Here is an 8,002-nt window from a genome sequence, read left to right as displayed (position 1 = left end):
ATATGTACAGTTTAAACCATGTCTAAAATTTTAACTCCTTTTCACTTTACCCAATTTATTGTCATTAAGAATTGTTTTTAAACTTGTGGTGTGTTTTCACTGTTTTCAGCATGCCTAATCTTGCAGTTTATTGCTTGTATGTGAGTAAGTACATATAGTTATCCCTTTATATTCTAGGGGACCATTTGCAGAGCCTCACCTCCCATAACAAAATCTGCTGATACTTAAGCCTCTCTTATAATGGTATAGTATTTGCACATAATCTACAAACACATCTTCCCATATACTTTTAGTTGTCTTTTTAATATGTGATGCAAAGTAAAGGGTAAGTAAATAATTTTTATACTGCATTGTTTAGTGCATAATTACAAGAAAGATGTCTGTACAGGTCAATAGAGACACAACCATTATAGACCTAACTACATAGTATGTACACAATTGGTTGAATCCATGGCTGTAGAACCCACAGATTTGAAGGGCTAAATGCATGTGCATTCACAACATTGCCAGTTTTTCAGAATATATCCTTTGGATTTTGTCATTCTTTTTTTCCTTGAACAAATTAAAAGTTTGTATCATCTATTTCTGTTCTAAAATTCATAACATATGAAATTAAACTACTGGGATAAATTTTGTGACTATTATTAAAGATTGTGTTTCAGTCAGTATGATTTCCAGTCCCACAGCAATATACGAAAATAACATTATTGTCATTTTACAGAAAGGGATTCAATTATTATTGGCAATTCTATTGTTGGCTACAAATTGGATTTTATTTACTTGTAGATCAAATGTTTATTGATCTTCTAATATTTACCAGTGACTGTGTGTTAGACACTGAACATATAATTAGTAAACAAATACGGTGTTGAATCTGTTTTTGAAGTTTATAATAGGATGGGAACAAATCAAATCATCCTATGATTAAACAAAACTGAAATTGTGGTAAGTGCTATGAAAGATGTTAAAACTGATGTGAGAGATTATGTTTTGGAATTGAAACCTCATCTGTGGTTCATGAAATGACCCTGTGAACTTAGAATTCACAGGAGTAGGGGGGTACTAGGCAAAAATAACAAAGATGCGTTCCTGAGAGAGAAAAAAAAATGTGTATAAAATCTCTGTGGAAGGAAAAATTATTGTTGTTCATCAGCAGATGTAGTATACTTGAAGCAGAGAGTGAGCTTGACAATTTGGTTCATATGAAACAGGAAAGATAGATCATTATAAAAAAGATATTTTAATCATTTTCTTGGTAACAAATGAAAATTCAAATGATTATATTTGTTGTGATATTACAGAACAGTTACTTTTTTGAATGCAGATAACAAATTATAAGGAAATGTATGTGGATTCATGGGGAAAAAAAGCAACAAAATAGTTGACATAAAAGATAGAGGTGTTTGGAGGTACATTTGATGAGAGTTGGTGATGTCCTAGGTATTCAGGATGAGAGAAAAGGTGAAATTAAGGGTGACTCTTGTCCCAATTCTATTACAAGATGGATGGAGATAAGGAGGAGTGTAAGCCTTGTGAGTGATGGCAGCATATCATTTGTTTGGGTGTGTTAAATGTGAATTGCCTTTGAGAAACTGGGGGATAAGCTTTTACGTGTACTTATTTATATCATGGGTCATTTAAAATACAGAGGAAACTTCTCAGATGGAGACACAAATGAGAGAGTCATCCATGTAATATTTGAAAGCATGGATGATGATGTGGATATTTAGGAGTGGTTTGGGAGTAAATAGAGTAGATTCACAAATTATCAATACAAGGAAAGATAATCACTAATGACAGTACATAATGTGATTTATTACTCATTGCACATTTTTTCCTAAGAATATGTTTGAGGGGTTTTGATATTTTTTCTATTGAACACTTGGAAATTTATCTTTTTTTTTTTTTACTTAAAAACTCAATTTTATTTTTTCTACCGTAGAGCGAGACACCTAACACATCACCATTTGTTTTGTAATGGATTGTCACTTCTTTTGCCAAACTATAGAATGTATCTTTGTTTGTCATAGATATGCCCACTTTCTGTTTTACTAAGAAAGAGATATTTAATCTTTCAAGTCTCTTTCCCACAAAGGAATGCCACAACTGCTACACCAAGAATAGTTGCAGACCAGTAGCTGTGGAATCTTATCAATTTTTATATGTACTAATGTTTAACAATTATATCTAGATCAAATATTTGCTTGTAATTGTCCATATTTCAGGCATATGGTTCTTAAAATATAATAAATTCATAGGTGTTGCTTTTTATTTTTTTTACCAAAGCTTAGAAAAAATATATTAATGTTTACATAAACACTTTTTCCATCTTAAAATTTCCCATTAACCTGGTTTGTAAATTATAGAATGTGAAATATGACTCTTAATTGATACTGATTCATTATGAAATACCCAATTGTCTCTATTTAATACATCGAGTAATCTGCCTAGTACTCCTTGAGTTTTATTTCTGCATCTACCCATATGAAGCTTTTACATATGTCTATTCTGCTAAATAGACATGCTAAATGTCTGTTCTGTGTCATTCACTTTATTTGTCCATGTTCCTTACCATTTTGAGGGAATTGATATTCTTTGAACACTATGTATGTGTATAATTTTCCTTAATGTTATTTTTAGTAAAGACTGTATTAATGGGACAGCTGTCTGCACACATAGTAAAATGCAAAGTAACTGATTGTATTTATAGTCTTTAATAATGATTATAAAAATAATTAAAATAGGCAATATTGAGACTATTACATAAAGGTAGTAATATATCAGAAAATATAATTTCCCAGAACTTTAAGATTGTCATAAATGAGTTAAACACAATAAGATCCAAGAAGAGGAAATTTTAATTTATTTAAAATATTAGGAGAAAGTTCATGTTCATGAATAGGTTGTCTGTTACTATGTAAATTCAGAAAAAAATTATTTTTATAATTTTATGAATGTAATGTTGGTTTACAACACTACATATATTTTGGGAATATAGGTTTACATCTCTGAAAGTGTATGTCAGTACTTTATATTTGCTATATATTAATCAGTGAGCTATCTAAATTGCAAATGACATCAACTGAGGCTTACATTTAAGGACAGTTTTTAAAATAAGTATCTCCTAAGAGTAACTTTTAAAATTGATTTTCATTTCCAGTCATGAATTAATATTTGGGTATTAAATATGCAGTTTATAAGATTTCTTAGATGATTTAATTCTTTTAACTATATTAATACTTTGCTAAACAAAATAAAAAGAATTTAATCGATTAGTGAGAAAACCAGTTTTGTGTATATATTTAAATTTATCTGAGAAGTTAATATCGGTGTCTTTTTTTTTAGGGAGAGGCAATTGTGCTTACATAAACACAGTTTTCTCCTTCATTACTTCTATACACTTTAACACTAAATATTTAAAACTTTTTACATACTTTACTATATTAATTATAAGCAAAAGTTAATGACAAGGAAATAAAGTTTACAAAACAACTAAAAATGAGTAGTTTATTACAGCTTCCAATCTTACCATGTTTTAATTATTTTTTGAATCTATACAATATACTGTAGAGTTGAGCTTTGAATTTGCATTTTAGTTTTATGATATTTCTAGCTGCTCTGCCTTCAAAACATTCAAAGAAAAAGGAGTTTCCAGTGTATAATCATTTTGTTTCAAGTCTATAATCTTCTAAATCGCTCTCCCACATTATATATAAGAGAATTATTATTAGAAAGGAATAATTTTCTTTAACTTTGGTTCTGAAGAGTGACTTTAAAGGTAGCTGTGGTGCAAAACTATCTTCCCTGAGTTAATCCTGTGGCTGCCGTTACCTATAGAAGTCCAATGAGAACTGTTTTGTGGAACTTCTCTATGATTTTAATAAAAACTGGAAATGAATACATAATTGCTAAATAAAACACTCATCTCAAGAGAACTGGCCCAGAGTTTAACAGAAAATTAGTCTGATAGGTTCTAATTTAAAAAATCTTTTCTGTTTCTCCTGTTGTATTAAGACATTTTTAAAGACTTGTTACAGTTTCAGAAGAGCCCAGAGTGCTTCTATTATATTTCACTTAAGAAATGATGTGTTTCTAAAGTACTGTTTGGTGTCTTGGAAGTTCTCAAAGAGTTTGTTACTAATACCTTTAAGATTAAAAAACTAAAACAAAAACAAAAACCAGAACTCACATTTCATCATTTTCCTTAGAAGGAAAATTTGTTGTGGCTTATAGAACACTTTACTATCTTCAAGAATTTCTAAAATAATCCATAAGTGAGATTTCAAATTGTTTTTTGTTAAGTCATAGTCAATTCAAGAAATATTTTCCTTTCTAAACTTAACAAACCAGGAATACCAGTAGATTATATGACTTAGCGAAAGTCATATGAAATAGTAAAGAAATAAAAATCTAATTAATTGCTTCTAGTCACCTATCAACTTACTTTCGAGGATTAAAATGTGAAAATTTGGTTGTCATGTTATCAGTTGTGTTTAAATTAGGCCAACAACTCAAATAGTGTCTTTTTTTTTTCCCAGCATATAATAAGGGATTATTTAAATTTTTCAGCATTGTGAAATCTCTAAAGTTTAATTTCCACTTCTCATTGGCACAGTATTTTGTTCAATAAGTAAATAATATAGTAAATAAGGAAATCAAGCTATGGAACTTTTTAAAAATAAACTCCTCAAAACATAACATGACTTACAACTGAAATATGGTAATAGGAAATAATGTTTAATTTTTGAACATATTTTATAGTTAAGAAATGTTTCCCTTGTCCTATAAAATATCTATGATAGGGCCTTCCCTGGTGGTGCAGGAGGTTGAGTGCAGCGCTGAGAAGCTGTTGACAGCCTCTGCACGCCGGTGTGATACCAGCCAGGCAGTGAGAATCCCACATGGCATGGCAGACCTCTCCTGTCTCGCCCGCTGCTCCTCTCAGCAGTGTATTTCTTCAGTCTGCCTGTTCTGTTCTCTGCTCTGTCTCTGGTGAATCCTCTCACCCTCCTGTGCATCTGGCCTATACCCCGGTTCTTATATGCATGAATAAATAAATCTTAAAAAAATTCTAGGATATACATATTTTTCCTTTATCTTTTTATAGATTAGAAATAATAAACAGAATAGTTGAGACTGGCACAAAATCACAGTTGCATCCTCAAGTTGTCTCATTCACTCCTGTGTTTGTTCATTCAAAAATCATGTTTATTGAACACAAGCAGTGTGTCATAAAATGTACTCTGTGAGTTTACAAGTAAAACATTGTATCTCTTATCCTATTAAAACATACTGAACTGTTCAGATATTGTAGATAGCTGATATAGTATTTTTTTCTTCTCATAAGAACTTTCCAGAGAAGTGATGAAGAAAAGACTTGCAAAAAATGAGAGGGAACTAATAATGCATCTTATTTTCCTCTTGGTTAGGGTCAATGCCTGCTTTAGTTGCTCATTATTATCACATAATCTATTGAACAGACTTGAATAGACCCCTGATTTGTTTTCTGGCTTCTATTCTAACTCGTATGCAGTTCAGTCTTCACTTGCACCTCAGAACTATTTTTAGAGACATTGTTCAATCATAGCAATCCTCTAGCTTTGATATCACCCATTACACAAAAGATAAATCTCAGATTCATTAGCACAGAATGCTTAAACTCGTACCATAGTAATCCCAAACAATCTTCTAATACTTTACCCAAAGAATTGAACTTGACTTACTGTGATATATATTTTCACTTAAGTGAGAGTAATGGATCTCTTCTACTCTCCTTTCTTTTTTCTTTTTTCTTTTTTTAATAGAGGCATGTTTTTTATTTATTTATTTGTTTGTTTGTTTTGTTTATACATGCACTGGGTACAGTCAGAAGCGGGGGAGGGTGAGAGAATTCACCAGAGCCAGAGCGGGGAGCAGAGCAGGCAGAAGGACCGAAGTACACTGCTGAGGGGAGCAGCGGGCGGCAGGAGAGGTCTGCGCGCCATGTGGGACCCTCCTCTGGTGGCCGGGGAGCAGCCGGGGATCGAACCGGCACCACAGAGGCCGCGGGCAGCTTCGCAACCCAGCGCTCAACCACTGCGCCACCGGGGAGGCACATACTCTCCTTTCTGAATCTCAACCAATACACAATGTTTGTTGAATTATGAAGTTATGCTAAATAAAAGCTTTCAAATGCTCAGTAATAAAGTGTTTTATTCTATCTTCATTATATCAAGTTCAGATATCACGAATACTAACTTCCACTAGAGCAGAAAAGTTTTGCTTATGACTTAAGCCAAATGCTTATAACAACAATATGAATTGACTGGGGGAAATGTACCTTACAAAAATATAATCATGCAATTCAACTGCTAGTAGAAGGGGGAGGAATATGAACTTCTTGACAAATGCAGGGAAACTGAGGATACAGTGAATGAGGTTTTGTCCAGAGAGTTCCTGGCAGTCATCTGTTTTCAAGGAGGGGACACTCACTTTTTCAGAGAGAAACTCCCCTGTGTCTGTTACAAAAACATGGTGAAAACTTCCTGGCCATGTGTGGCTTAATTCAGTGTCTACATTTATACTAATTTTCAGAGACATATTCTCAGGACCACCTGTTTAATTTAGGTGGGGTATTTCTTTGCCCTGCACATATGTTAGTGTCATTGTAAACAAGTAGTTGCTTTCTTAATTTATAACTAGAGTTGCTCTATCTCAATTGCTAGTTCCTAAATGTTACCACAATGTCAATATATGCAGCAATCTCATCTTACAAAATAAACAACCAAAATATTACTATCAAGACGGATAGTCAATTTCTTTGCAGATACTTTTTTTTGATACAGGTTCTCATTTATGGTTTATACTTTTAAGTACTGATTTTAGTCACACTTTATTTGTATTCATATGAATCTAATAATTCTCAGGTAAACAAAACAATTTTATATATATTAACTTTTAAATTTCAAAGTACTGAAAATAAAAAAAAAATAGTTAAAATATCTCATTGGTATCCTATATGGGATAAGACTAAGCAGCACTAGAAGTTTGTTTTCCCAGGAAATGATTAGCAAAATAGGACTATCTTTTCTTGTTTTTATGAATTTTCTACAGATTTGCTTAGTTAGAAGCTATCCCTTTCTCTATGATGTGGGGAAAAAAATTGTTATTAAAAAATGTAATGAATTTATGCTATCAGAGGTCAGCAGTATTAACACAAGGAATAGTTGCAAACATGCGGGTTCCTGCATGGAAGATCTTAAGAGACCTAAAAGAATTTTCCCTATAAGGAGTACAATTATCTCCTAAACAGAGCATGAGGTTCTTTGGAATCTTGGGAAAGCATAGGTGGGGGCATTTGTTATACCAGATCATTGTTTCATCTGGCCTGAGTGTAAACATTTTCTTGTAATTGATCATTTGTTTAACTTTCTGTCTTTTGCCATCTTATCTTTTCTACCACTTACCAATTTACCTTGGGAGCAATATCTTAATTAAACATTTGAATTTAAATTTGCATCTAAGGGACTGCCTTTGCAGAACTTGCTCCTAGAAAGAATGATAGCAGAACTTAACACTGATAAGAATATAGAAACACAAAAGGAAAGAGAGGAATAGGAAGTAATATTCTGTGGTTTTTGAATGTTTCTAATCGGCAATTTAATAAGGGTGACCTATGTCAGGTAAACAACTCTTTCTACATTTATTTATAACTGCTACCGGTCTGATGACAGGATTGCATTTGTATCATTTTTTTTGTGTGTGGTTGTTTTATTTCTGCCCTCTAGATCTACTATATTGTTCGTATCCTTAACCACAATTGTTTAATGAGAATAGAAATAATTTTTATACAGGGATCACCCACAGTATAGGAGGCAGATCCTGGGGCTCGTTTGTTCTTAAACACATTCTGACTTATGTGTTGTATCAGAACTTAAGAGTGTAGAGGAAAGTTTTACAGGTGAAAAGTGTTATACACAAAACAAGTAATGATCAGGACATCATGGTATCCAACCATCAACTT

The 8,002-nt window shown here is 32.4% G+C and overlaps 1 non-coding gene across 1 annotated transcript; it reads right to left on the bottom strand.

The window, feature by feature from the left end:
- Positions 1-2,015: 2,015 nt before the first annotated feature.
- On the bottom strand, positions 2,016-2,146 carry LOC119234958 (small nucleolar RNA SNORA41). Its single transcript, XR_005122729.1, has one exon. It is a non-coding gene; the product is annotated as a small nucleolar RNA SNORA41 (small nucleolar RNA).
- Positions 2,147-8,002: the final 5,856 nt, after the last annotated feature.

This window comes from Talpa occidentalis, unplaced genomic scaffold, assembly GCF_014898055.3.
Source record: "Talpa occidentalis isolate TD23 unplaced genomic scaffold, MPIMG_talOcc4v2.1 talOcc4.8, whole genome shotgun sequence".
NCBI lineage: Eukaryota > Metazoa > Chordata > Mammalia > Eulipotyphla > Talpidae > Talpa > Talpa occidentalis.
This window is presented reverse-complemented; position numbering and strand designations above follow the sequence as displayed.